This window comes from Molothrus ater, chromosome 2, assembly GCF_012460135.2.
Source record: "Molothrus ater isolate BHLD 08-10-18 breed brown headed cowbird chromosome 2, BPBGC_Mater_1.1, whole genome shotgun sequence".
Lineage (NCBI taxonomy): Eukaryota > Metazoa > Chordata > Aves > Passeriformes > Icteridae > Molothrus > Molothrus ater.
This window is the reverse complement of record NC_050479.2, coordinates 105,267,990-105,280,366: the sequence shown is the minus strand read 5'-3', so window position 1 is coordinate 105,280,366 and position 12,377 is coordinate 105,267,990. Positions and strand designations below refer to the sequence as shown.

The following is a 12,377-nucleotide window of genomic DNA, read 5'->3' as shown; positions in this document are numbered from 1 at the left end:
ATTAAATGATTTGTTATTGGAAAAGTAAAGCAGCATTTCTTCTTCATGCAAAACTCTCCTTCCTTCAAAACTGGTATATGGAAAATATTTTCCAGCTTTTGGAGTTATTTGATTTTGAACACTTTTGGTTATGTAAGTTTTAATAAGTAGCTTTGGTGTACCCCTAAAGGCACACCCCACACACTTATGTTGTGTGACCTAGGGTCACAAGTAATGGCTGCAAGCTAATTGATTGAGAAAGGCTTGTCTGACTGGGCCCCTTTGAGTCCTCCCTTTACATTCCTAAATTTCTCTAAAGGAGGCACTGGCAGCTTTGCCTGGTGAGAGGAGGGGTTGGGGGAAAGGGAGGAAGTTTCTCAGTTTCTGATTATGCGCAGAGTTTCCTTGTACTGAGCTTATGTTCTCCACCCACTACTTAGTAAGAACTCCTTAACAACTTAAAGCTTTATCCCTGTGAGTACCAGAAAAGTGATCTGAGTATTTATTGAGCAGGGAGAACAAACTGCTTGCTCCAGGCAGGGAGAAAGCTTATGGAAATGATATTAGACCTTCAGCAAAGTGCACAGCTGCATCATACAGAAGCTGAGACTCAAACTGACAGGCAAATAAGCCAGATCACGGAAGGGGCCTCTGTGTGGCAGCTCTGAGCTACCAAGTGTTGGACAACTAGGCAAAAAGTGCAGTGGAACAGGGCAGAAAATAACACACTAACTTCAGGCAACTGTTGCTTATTCATGGTGAGTCCAGATTTGAAATGTTCTTTGAAATGTAGCTTTTTGTGTTGTCTCTAAAAACCCTTCCGTTTTACCACAGCGATCCTTCTGCAGAGCTCATTGTGTTCCAGATGATTTCTCCGGATGTGCACTTCAGTTCTGAACGATACAGAAATGCACAGGGAGAGCCTTTTCCTTGCTGCTTGCTCTCTCTCGTGCTTTTCTTGCTTCAGGAGACAGGTCCTGTGTCTAAAAGCACACTGCATGGCTTCTGATCTGGGAAGAAATCGTTGTGCAGCCAGCATTTGGTGTGCAGCTGCATGGAGGTGAATAAGTGAACATAATTTCTGTGCAGTTTTCTGCAGTTTGAGCTTTGTGGCACCTTTCCATTGCTCCTTCTTTCGCTGCCTTATCTTGAGAATGTATGGCACGGTCACTATGAAAAGAGCTTTGTGTTTGAATTCCTGGTGAGTCGAAGGGTCAGGGCCTATGAGTTATCTGCCTGCCAGCAAGACTCATTGCCGTGTCCCTTTATTTTTCAAGCTGAAATAGAAAAAACATGTGTCCTCATCCCTTTTTTATAAATGTATTTTGAATTTAGGTTTTACATGCTGTTTGTGTGTGCTTTGTTCTTTTGACAAACTCGGGCTTTGGGAGGAGGCCAGTTTTATTCTGTCCATATTTATTTTATTTATTCAAGCTTTCCTGCAGCTTTTCTGAATTCCTTTGTTGTGATGCATGTATTTTTTTCTTAAAACAATATTCTGAGATTCTGATTTCTGCTGAGAGAAAAAAGGATTTATAGTCTGATACATATTTCCAAAATTACCAGAGAGCTATCTAAATTTTAGGTAAGTTGCACAATTATCCAGAAAATAAAGCTTTTATAACATTTTACTTGCTTAAGGAGGGAAACACGACACTTGTGGATAAGTTCTTGAGCAGGTTTTGTTAGATACATGAGTAATCTAGTGTAATGGTAATAAATATGATCTGAGCTATAATGTTATTTCAGTTATGAGTTTGAAAAAGCTCCTTCATTAGCACAGCAACAGAATTAAACACTTCATGTTGACAGTAATGTTAGAAATATGTTTGTGAAAATTGCTGAGTGGATGAAATTTAGAGTAATAAATCATCAAGGCATGTCAAATTTACTCTCTATGTGAGGTTTTAAGATATCTGTAATTTAGAGGAGAGTCTGGCTTTCCGTCAGCAGAAGTGTGATTCTGTATTAAATTATTTTTATCGTATAATTCAGGTGCACAAAAAAATCTTAAAATTAGGTAGCAGTTATTTGAGGCTAAATGGAAAATCCCCATTTGATAGGATAATTCCAATATGCAATGTAAGAAGTTGGTCAGATGAACTCTGCACAGAGGGTACGTTACTACTTCTTTCTTGATCTGTCTTTCTGTTTTTATGCTCACCTAACAATTAGCAGAATGCTTGCTTGAAAAAAACAGATGATGTTTCAGATCTGATTTGATCAGATGTTAGAGTCCCTTTCAGGTGCAGTCATGTTGTTCACCTATTGTGTCCTTTCTTATTTGCCAGTTTGAGTTCACCCATCAATTTTGAAAATGGTTCTAGTAGAAAGTGGGGGTTGTGCCAGAGAAATGCTAAGAAATAGAGATTTGAGTGCAATGTTGCAACATAAGTGGACCTCAAACTTTGTGTTTTCTTATTTTGAATTGAATTTCTGTATATTTGGACTTGGGCTAAGCATTTCTTTCCACAAGAAAATCTTTGACTTGTGCTCTTAGTTCAGTTAAGTCTGTTCTTTTCTTTTTGGAGTTTCAGGCTTGCTCTGAGGGAGAGAAATATGTTCTCTTCGGTAGCATAAATGTACTATTTCCTTCTTGGCCATGCTGTGAGTGAGGAATACCTGCTGAAGTGCTCTTTACACAAAAGAAACTTTGAGAAGGTGGCCTCCTGTCAGCTTTGGAGGCCTGGGATCTCCCCTCAATCCTGGTGGTCACGGGGCCCTTGGGGAGCAGGGGAAGGTGGGTGCTCACCTCCTCCATAGGCACACGAGCAGAGGATCCATCCTTTCTGTGTTCCGGGGTTTCCACTGGCAAAATAATGCACCAGTGCTGTTGTGACACCAGACTGGAGGATTATCAACCATTTCTTCATGCTCTGATGATCAGCCTGATGAAGGGGAAAAGGTTTAATGAGGAAGAGAAGAATTTACTGAGGATTTTATGCCTATATCTATTATTAAAAGCAGAATATCTGCTCACAGTAGTTGTGTTCTGCGATTCAAGGAAAGCCAGAAATAATGATGATTAAACGTGGTATTCTCACTGGCTGAGGGCTGGCACAACTTAATGTGACTGGCAGGAAGCTTAAACATCAATATCTCCAAATACTATTATTCTCTCTTAGAGAAATCCAAAGAACCATGAGCTCAGACTAAAATAATTATACAGTCTTTTTTAGTTCTCCCTGACACCAGTTACTGAAAAAAAAAGTAGTTTTGAAAAGGTCAAAATGTTTGAAAGTATTTTATTTTACATTATTAATGTTTTTCAATGAGTAAATAGACTTGTTTTGTGAATTACGTAGAAAGTGATTTTGGAAGTTCACTTTTAGTTTCATTCTGTTCTGTATGGAAGAAGGAAACCCTTTATTTACTAGATCTGTTCCTTTTTATTGGTATCAGTATAATAAGAGAAGCAGGTGTGCACGGCACCTATGCATATCTTTAGAGTCACAATAGAAATCATGGAAATTCAAGAATAATTGTTGATTTTTCTTTCAAAGAGAGGAACTAGTTTGTGCTGTCATGACAGGTTGATGTCTCTAATAATAGATGAAGGAAAATTGGCAGGTATAAGAGAATTTTAGTATTTGTGGAGTCAGTGAATTACAGTGTTGTTAAGATGAATTAAAGAAATAACTCTAAGTTAATTCCTAGTAATTTTGAAAGAATTTTTTTAAGAATAAAAAAACCAAAAATAGAAATTTATTTCATCTTCTCAGCTGCAACTCATGATCAGATTGGAACATGATCTTTGGAATACCCAAATTAACTTTCAGTTTGCTTTTACTTTCCAACAACTTATTCAAGCCATCACCGGAAGACTGTCCCAAAAGGTGATGATTAAGAGTAAAGAAGAAGAGATGAAAGGAGAAACATTTGGCCTGTGAAGTGACTTAAGTACTTTTAATATGTGAGTAAAAGCAAATGATCAGAGAGAAGAAGCAGAAGTGAGGATTGGAGCAGTAATAAGAGAGGCAGAACTTGAAAAGCAAACCAGAGGAGACCTAAAAGTAGAAGGAGCACGGCATGAGAGAAGAAACCCACCCTGTCTAAAATGATTTGAGATGAGCCTTGGGAATTTTGCTGTCTTTCTCTGGGTTTGTTCAGAAGCATTTCCACTTCTGGCAGCCAGTTTTATAACTGAAGTTATAAATTCACCCAAGAAAGTAGGCTGTTCCTTCCAAAATTATGATCACAGCATTTTAGAGTGGCGGATGTGATATGGAGCCTCTCTTTTCCACCTAACATTCTCTTATATTTCTTTATCCTCTTATATACTTCTCTCTGTCTAGCTGTGCAGGTAGGGGTGAGGATGGATGGTTACATCCATCAGGTCAGGTTCTGAATATTTTTTGAGCACAGGTTAAGTTGCTTTTTTTGGTTTTTTTTTCAACTCCTACAAGATCCCTGCAACTTTTTAAATGTTCTTGTCCTTTGGAAGGACTTTTGGCAATTCTGATTCTTGGCTCTGGGGGAGATGCATGATATCAATGGACTTTGCTCTGCCTCTCCTCTGACCAAGCCATCCACTTTAAATTCTTTTTATCACCCATGGCTTTATTTGGGACTCTGTTGAAGATCCAAAGATTTTGTTAGGGATTGGGTGAGGCCAGCAAGGGAGTTGAAAACTGTGTTCATGATGGTTTTCAGAGTTTGAATGTGGCACCATAATGATTTAAGGTTCCTCAGTATTCTACTGGACGTGACGCCAAAGTCCACGACCGCGGAAGTACATACAGTGCTATCTCCAGTTTCTGAAATACCTGCCTCTCTGTTACAGAAATTTTTGGTGATTCAGGCAATAACTAGATGAACTTTCCAATTCTGACATTACCTTTAAAACCCCAAGACTGTGGTAGTATTAATTATGTAACCTCAGTTTATTCAGCAGCATGATAGAGGTAGGTAACAAATACAGCTTCAACTACTGCTAAGAGCACACTCTTCTCCCTCTTTTAGGCCATTTTGAGTGACAGTATTCCATTTGCATCATCAGCTCTCCACATCTCCTCTTAACCCAAAATGTCTTCCATGCACCATAAATTTACTGTGAAAGACCTGCAATTGGTCCAGTTTTGAACAGTGCACACTGAATTGTGTTAAATGATAAAGGAAAAGATAAAGAGAAGACCCTACACTGAAGTAAATGTCCCTTTATTGTTGGGAATTTTCATTATTTCCAAAAAGCAGAAGCAGCTGAATGCATCTTCATAAGAACAGTCCTTTGTGGCAGAGTTGGATGGAGGTGTCCCAGTGCTCCTTCACTGCTTCTTCTCCCCCCCACTTCTCTGCCAACCAAAACTGTGTATGTTTTTATGGTGGAAGTACCATCACCTATTTCCTAAGGTGACATGATTTTGCAGTCCCTCTGGATTGAGGATCAATGTCCTCTGAAAGTACTACCTATGGTTTTGGTCTGTGTTTTATAAATAGTTCATGATTGTGGCCTGGTTGTCACTGAGCATCTGTTATTTCGGTCTGTGTATAATAAATTCCTGAAATAAAAATCTGCCCTTAGTGTAGGGGAAAGTAAGTTATAGCATATAAAAAATGAAAATGGAAGAGACAGTGATTGGCACAGAAATTTATTCAGAAAAACATACAAAATGTGACACAGCAGCATGACAGAATCAACCTATGTTAGAAAGAAATACCTTTGAATTGTGTAGAAACGAGAATGCACCTTTTATGAGCCCCATAAAGCTTCTTTCAAACTCTGGCTGAAAATTCACAAAGAAGGTTTTTTCCAGAAGTATCCATTGTAGGTCCAGCTACCTTTCCACTGACATCAAGAAGAATTACATCAGTATTAGGCAAAAACTGTAAAAATTGATAGTTCATGCTATAGAGAAAGTAGTATTCCTCAAATTCTTTCCTTTGTGGTTTGTTTTTCCTCTTCATTTATTATCTACTGCCAGTGTCTGGGTTTGTTTTTCCTCTTCATTTATTATCTACTGCCAGTGTCTGGAAGACAACCAAGAAATTTGGATCTGGTAACTTAATCATGTTTTAAGATATATCAGACCATTTGCTTTCTATCACTTTGCTCATCCTTTAACTTTTTTTTTTCGCCTGAACTTTTCCATTGTCCAAAACCACAGGTGATTCTTTTGTTTGTTTGTTTTCCTTTTTTTTCATGTTAAAGGAAGTATGTTGAAATTATTTTAAGCAGCAGAAGTAGGAATGCATTATATTTTTCCTTCTAAAAATGAAGTAAACAAAACGAACTCAACAAAAGTCTTTGAAAAACAGCCTTTGGAACAATGTGATCAACAGATGGTTTGTGGACTATTTTTAAAGGGCTTGACATAAAAAGAGATCTAAATTGTTATATGTTGAAGATACTAAATTATAGCTACTTATTACCCATGTTTTGGCAATAGATGTCAAGGTAGGCACTGATTCTTTTTATTTGCTGCTTGGATCTTAAGACAAGCTGGGGCATTGCATATGGATAACACTGAGTCTCCTGTCCTTAGAGACCAGGGTGCTGCAGGAAATTGCCATGAGCATGTATCCGAAGTTGACTTAGCTGGATGCTGGGAAGTAAAAACAGAGGAAGCAAGACTGTCATGTTGGAACATCTCACATGGACAATGTATGAACGCTCTTTCCATCTTCTTTTCCATGAAGCTTTCCTAGACTGTAGTTTCAGCAGGACTAGGCAGGGTTAAAAATTGTGTTGGGGATTTTTTCCCCTCTTTATCTCCTGCACTATACATGAAATTGCAATAACTCAACAACTTCTGCATCTCTGCTGATATTACCACCAGGTGATTCTCAGCAGTGCTGTGAACTGATGGGTACCAATTTAAAGAGGAGAAATTTAGGTTAGATAAAAAAAAAAATGCTTTACCAGGAGTGTGGTGAGATGGCAACAGGTTGCCCTGGAGATTGTCAGCCCTGGTAGATGTCCCAGTCTTTAAAGGGTTCAAGGCCAGGTTGGCAAAGGCCTTGAGCAACCTGGTCTGATGGGAGGTGACTCTGCCCATGGCAGGGGTTTGGGAGTAGAGGATCTTTCAGGTCCCTTCATGATGCCATGATTCTTTGAATCCTTGGTAGACATAGCACAGCTAATTGGTCCTGTCTGCTCTCTGGCAGGACAGGCAGTAGCCGCTTCCCAACTCATAACTCAAAGCTAACACTTAAGTTTCTTTATTTTTTTTATCCACTTATATTGAAAAACCTGTTGGTTTTGTTTTTATTTTGTTTTGTTTTTAAAAATCAAGCCATATACTGCTACATTATGTAGTATATAGACATTTTATTTTTGCTTACAGGCAGGTCATAGCAAATTCACCTTTTGAATTGCTTTTTTTTATAGAAATATAGAAAATTATATAGAAAATATTTGCAGCAATACCTGTTTATAATTTATATTTATGTATTAGAGAATGGTATGTTTGTGACACGCAAAATCTTGACTTCATTCCATCTCTTCCATCTTTTATTTTAAATAATTCGAAATTCAGTCTTCTCAATTTTGTTGGTGGCATGCTTTATTTCTTGTGTTTATCCACCACTCTTTCATGTAAAATTTGACCAAAACTCCTCCTTTCCAAAGCATGCCTATTAGAAAAAAACTCAAAAAAAGATGACAAGCAAAAGCAATGCATGACAGTGTTCAGTCATTGGGCATGGACTCTGAAAGGAAAAATATTACAACAGTTTTTTTGACCTGGCCAAACTGAAACTTCAGAAACTTTGGATGAAAATTCAACTCTTTTATCTACATTGTGCTACATATGTACAGTTGTACATCCAACTTATTTTCAGGTGGAGGAATTTGTTCTTAAGACAGTCCAGTTATGGACTGATGGAAAGAACTTTCAACTTCAGACATTGGCATGGCTGAACACCTTAATTTCAGTTTAAATATTCGAAAAGGTAATAATTTTATAGGGATTTTGTTACAGAAACATACTACACAGTGGCACTGCATCCGTATCTGTCATTCTAGGGTTTATTCAGAGTTTACCAGAGCATTAAGTCCTAAAAGTTTCAATCTACCTCTGGATGTATCAATCTCAAGGTGTCATCTAACTTCTTTGTACCTTTTGGCAAATCACTTAAAACATGTAATTTCCTACTGCTAAAATATTTTTAGTATTTCTATGTTTTTTTATAAATGAACGTGTTGCTTTCTAGCTAACATTAACTTGATAGTATCCACCTGGAAGGGTTTTTTGTTTGTTTTTAACTTTGCAGGTCAATTTACCTGTGTTCTGTGAGTAGTTTTCTTACATCTGCTTGGATGCATTTGTAGGTGATCATTGGCATATCTAAAGTCAGGAAGTGAGAGTCCTGTAATTTAAAGTGCTAATTGAGGTGCACATCACACTTGAAAGTAAAATGCTGTATTCCTGCTCTATTGGAAGCAGGGTCCCTCATCTCAGTTCTTAAAACATATTTAAGAGCCTAATCTTAGAATCTTTCATAAAATCCCCAAACAACCCAATCTGGATTTCACAGAGCTGGCCTATTATCAACAGTACTATCCTAAATATTTGTTGTTACTCTCCTTTTCTAAGTGAGACTTCTACTAAGATTTGTATGTTCTCCTTTGTTCTTTCCCTCCTTCATGTGTTTCAAACCCTTTTGTGTCTCTCAGTTAAATCTGAAAGGTGAAATTCTCAATGAATATCATGTTTTATGAAAATCTGTGAGTGTATGGAGGAAAAAACCCACAACTGGTGCCAATTTAGAGGAAGAGGCAGGCAGAACATAGCTGTTATACATTCTGCTTGGCAGTGGCTCAGTGGCCAAACAAAATGTGTGCAGTCCCAGACTCATCACAGTACAGTTTCTCCTGCCAGGTGACAGTGTAATAAGCAATGTGGAGAGATACGGCCATTTGCAGTGAGAAGAAAGAATGTGGAATAACAGAGCAAAGAGCAAAAATCTGTAGGAAAGCAGGTTTCATCCAATCTGGTGCTTACAGGACACCTTGGGTTTGCTATTGCAGAAGAATAAAGGACCAAATGCCAGAAGATCTTAAAAGGATGTAAATTGCTTACTATAGGCAAACAAGAACATCTTGTTTGCCTTTTTTTTTTCTATTTATTGAGCATTTTATCGTGCATGGAAAAATCACATGCTATTTCAGTCTTCACAAACTGTACTGAACACATCAGATTCCTACTAATCTTTCATATGAGATGGCCAACTGCAGTTAAATTCTGTATAAACAGTAAAGTAGGGATGAAGAGATATGAAATACGGTAATAAACTTTAGGAGGAAACCTACTTTTTCCAAGTATGAATTTAGCCAGAACTTGGTTCTTTACTTGGCGGGGTTGAAGTCAGCATAGATGTGTTTAGAAGAGGACAAAAATTTGAGTTGAACACAGTTCAGTATTTTCTATTTGTTTACATTTAAACTGTCTACGTATTCCATTTTACCTTGGGCAAGTTGCAAATGGCTTTTGTAAACTTGGGATTAGTCTTTTCTAAAGATGAGCATGTTAATACTAAAAATATTAATGCTTGCCTATCCTTGCTACTTAATTTTTAAAACAGCATTTTATTTCTCAGCCAAACAAGGTTCATTAATGGAAATTAATCTCTACTTTTATGATGCTACTGATTACATAGGTTTGATTTTCTAAAGTGCTGTAGCTTGTGTGAGATAATTTTCCTTCTCCTAATGTCATTCAAGATAAGGAAAAACACCAACTCTTTTTCTATTACCACACTTTTTGTTTTACAAGCTGAATGAACATCAATGCCAGATGATGATCATCAGCAATCACTAGTTTATTTATAAGAGAAAAATAGAAATATTTCACATTTAAGGAACAATTGCCTTTTATGGACTGTTTTGGAAAGGTACTACTTGTAAGTATTTATTTTGCAAGAAATGGCGATGTTACCAGAAGCAACAGGAAATTTTAATGATTCAAGTCACTGCTAGCAGAAGTCCATTCAGCAACACGATTTGGATGGAATTTGCAGCTGAATTTAAGAGGTTGGTAGCAATTAGGATGTATATTGTACTTTGAAATGCTGGATAACAGATTTAGCCACAGTGACCATTCCCAAATATCTACCATGTATACAGCTCCAGTGCTCAGCACTCCAGTCTTTTCCCCTCTTCAGGGAGCTTGAGGGACTTCCTTGGAGCATCTTCCATTCTTGCGCCTGGCAAAGCAGAGCATAAAGTCTTCTGTGGCATATGAAGGTCTTTCAATGCTCCTTTTTTGGGTATTTCTGAACATCCTTTTTGGTGGATAAACCCTGGCAAATCTCTGAAGGACAGATTCTGTGTGCATGCAATAGCCAATTATTGCTTTCAAGCAAGTTCTTCTGCCTTTCAGGGCTCTCCAATTCTATGTCCTCTCAATAACCAGGGGCCAGACCAGTAGTGTGCTTTTCCTTTTAGCAGCATGTTGTGATGTTAGAACTTCCTGCAAAATTGTGTGTTTCATATGTTTTTTTACATTTTAATCACGCTTTTTAAAGTGCTTCCAGATGTAAGCACATATTTGGTTACAGCTTACTGCACGTGCTTCTGCACCAAAAAATGGAAAGGCCTGCATCCAACAGCCTTGAAATCCATGTGTGACTTTCGTGTGTGACTTCCAAAAGCTCTGCTTTGGGATGTTGGAAGTCAGGGGGTTCAGGATGCAGATTTTCTCAGAGGTGTTTAGCCACAGGTTGTGCAATACTTACAGTAGCTCAGTAATGTGAAAAGTCCCATTGCAAGAGAAAATTATTTTCTTTCTCCTTCTCCTCCCTCCTCCATGGATCAGGCATCTAGTCATGCTTCAGCTGGCTCTTGATAGAGGAAGCCCCCAGTAAACCAGAGAGGCTGTTTATGGGCTTAGGACTCCCATATATCTGTGCAAGGTACACTGATGCACACAGAGTGAAACTAATGTGCTCTGGGCTTAGAAAATCCTCATGCAAAAGCACTGTGTGTGCCAATACACAGCCAATACAGCAGGTAAAATTACTTTATTAAATTTCCTTTTTCCCTTTTCATGTCTGTTCATGGCAGCCCTTATCCAGAGGCTCTTGCTGTTTTCCCACCAGGCAGTTCTGCTGGGCACAAGGAATGCCCCTAAGGGAAGCAGGCCACAGGAAAAGCATGAGGTGACTCTCCCACAAAATGCTGAAAGTGACAGAAAGTGCATGTGAGGTAGGTGAAGCACGTGTTAGCGTTGTGGAAGGCTCGGTCCTACTTCTGCTTCACACATTTTTCCTTTCCAAGCAGGCATCATTAGCACAACAAAACACCAGCAGTTCCCTTTTTGCTAATTCCAGTTTTGTGGTAGCTCAAGAAGACCTGTATGGAAAGGTGAAAAACATAAAGCAGCTCTATGGAACACCCCTTGAGTGTGGGTGTTGAGAGAGAGATGAAACTGCTTATTTTATCACGTAGAACCCCTCTGGAAAATCTCCTGGGGTGTGGGAGAAGAGGCCTTTGAGTGTCCTGAAAAAGAAGAAAGCCATGAGATTGGTACCCAATAGGTTTTCTGGAAGAAGTGGAGGCTTTGAGACAGATAAGTTCTCAGAACTTCATGTGATGAAAAAGTCAAGGACTTGGCAACTTTTCACAGAGATAAAATTGAAATATTTTGCAAAGACTCAGTGAGTGAAGGCTGAGAAAAGGAATCTTTATATATAAAATATTCATAGTCAATAATAAATTGACATAATCAGAAACAGATGGATACTGAACTCTGCTTAGGTCATGCTATGCAGGGGCATTTGTTAGTAGCTTGAGGGAAATCTTAAAAAAACCCCAAGGGGTTGTGTGAGAGATGCACAGAAATGCCCATAATTTATCTGAATAACTTAAATGTGGTAGGTAAACTCAGTCTTGGCTTTGTGCTGCTTGGGTTTTAAAGAAAAGAATAATTTATTTGGTTCACTTGGGACATCTCAAATGTTGATAAACTGGAAAGAACTGTGCCAGTACTTCTGTCATATGGTGGCAGAGAAAAACATGCACAACAGAAGCGTACTGTGTAATGAATCAAGTAACACAGTTTCTATTCAGATCACAGCCCTGCGGGTAGATTATATAGAGAGTAATTTTAGCCCTCTTAGAAGTGTGTTGCTAGAATTTCTCTATAAAGAGCAGAAATAACAGAAGCCTGGTAATTAAACATGCTGAATTAAAAAAAAAAATGGAGCGAAAATATTTATTGCAATAAGATTGAAACACTTAAAATCTTTTCAGCTAGTCTTGCATTAGCCTTTGTGCACCAGTGGCATTTAAATTAAAACCAGTGTGTTTCCCTAAATAGAAAAGTTGGTTTTGATGAAGGCAGAACTTGTGATTAAACCAGCCTCCATTTGAAATCCCTGATTGCATCTATAAAGCAACTCCTTTGAACAGTATTCTGCTGTCATACTCTTGATGACAATGAAGCTAAATATAAGTACAG

At 38.1% G+C, this 12,377-nt stretch overlaps 1 long non-coding RNA gene across 1 annotated transcript in view; it reads left to right on the top strand.

The window, feature by feature from the left end:
• The first annotated feature begins 461 nt into the window (after positions 1–461).
• Positions 462–12,377, top strand: part of LOC118688430 (uncharacterized) — a 224,181-nt gene continuing 212,265 nt past the window's right edge. Inside the window, exon 1 of the long non-coding RNA XR_004980469.2 lies at positions 462–737. This is a non-coding gene — a long non-coding RNA (uncharacterized LOC118688430). The remainder of the gene's footprint in view (positions 738–12,377) is intronic.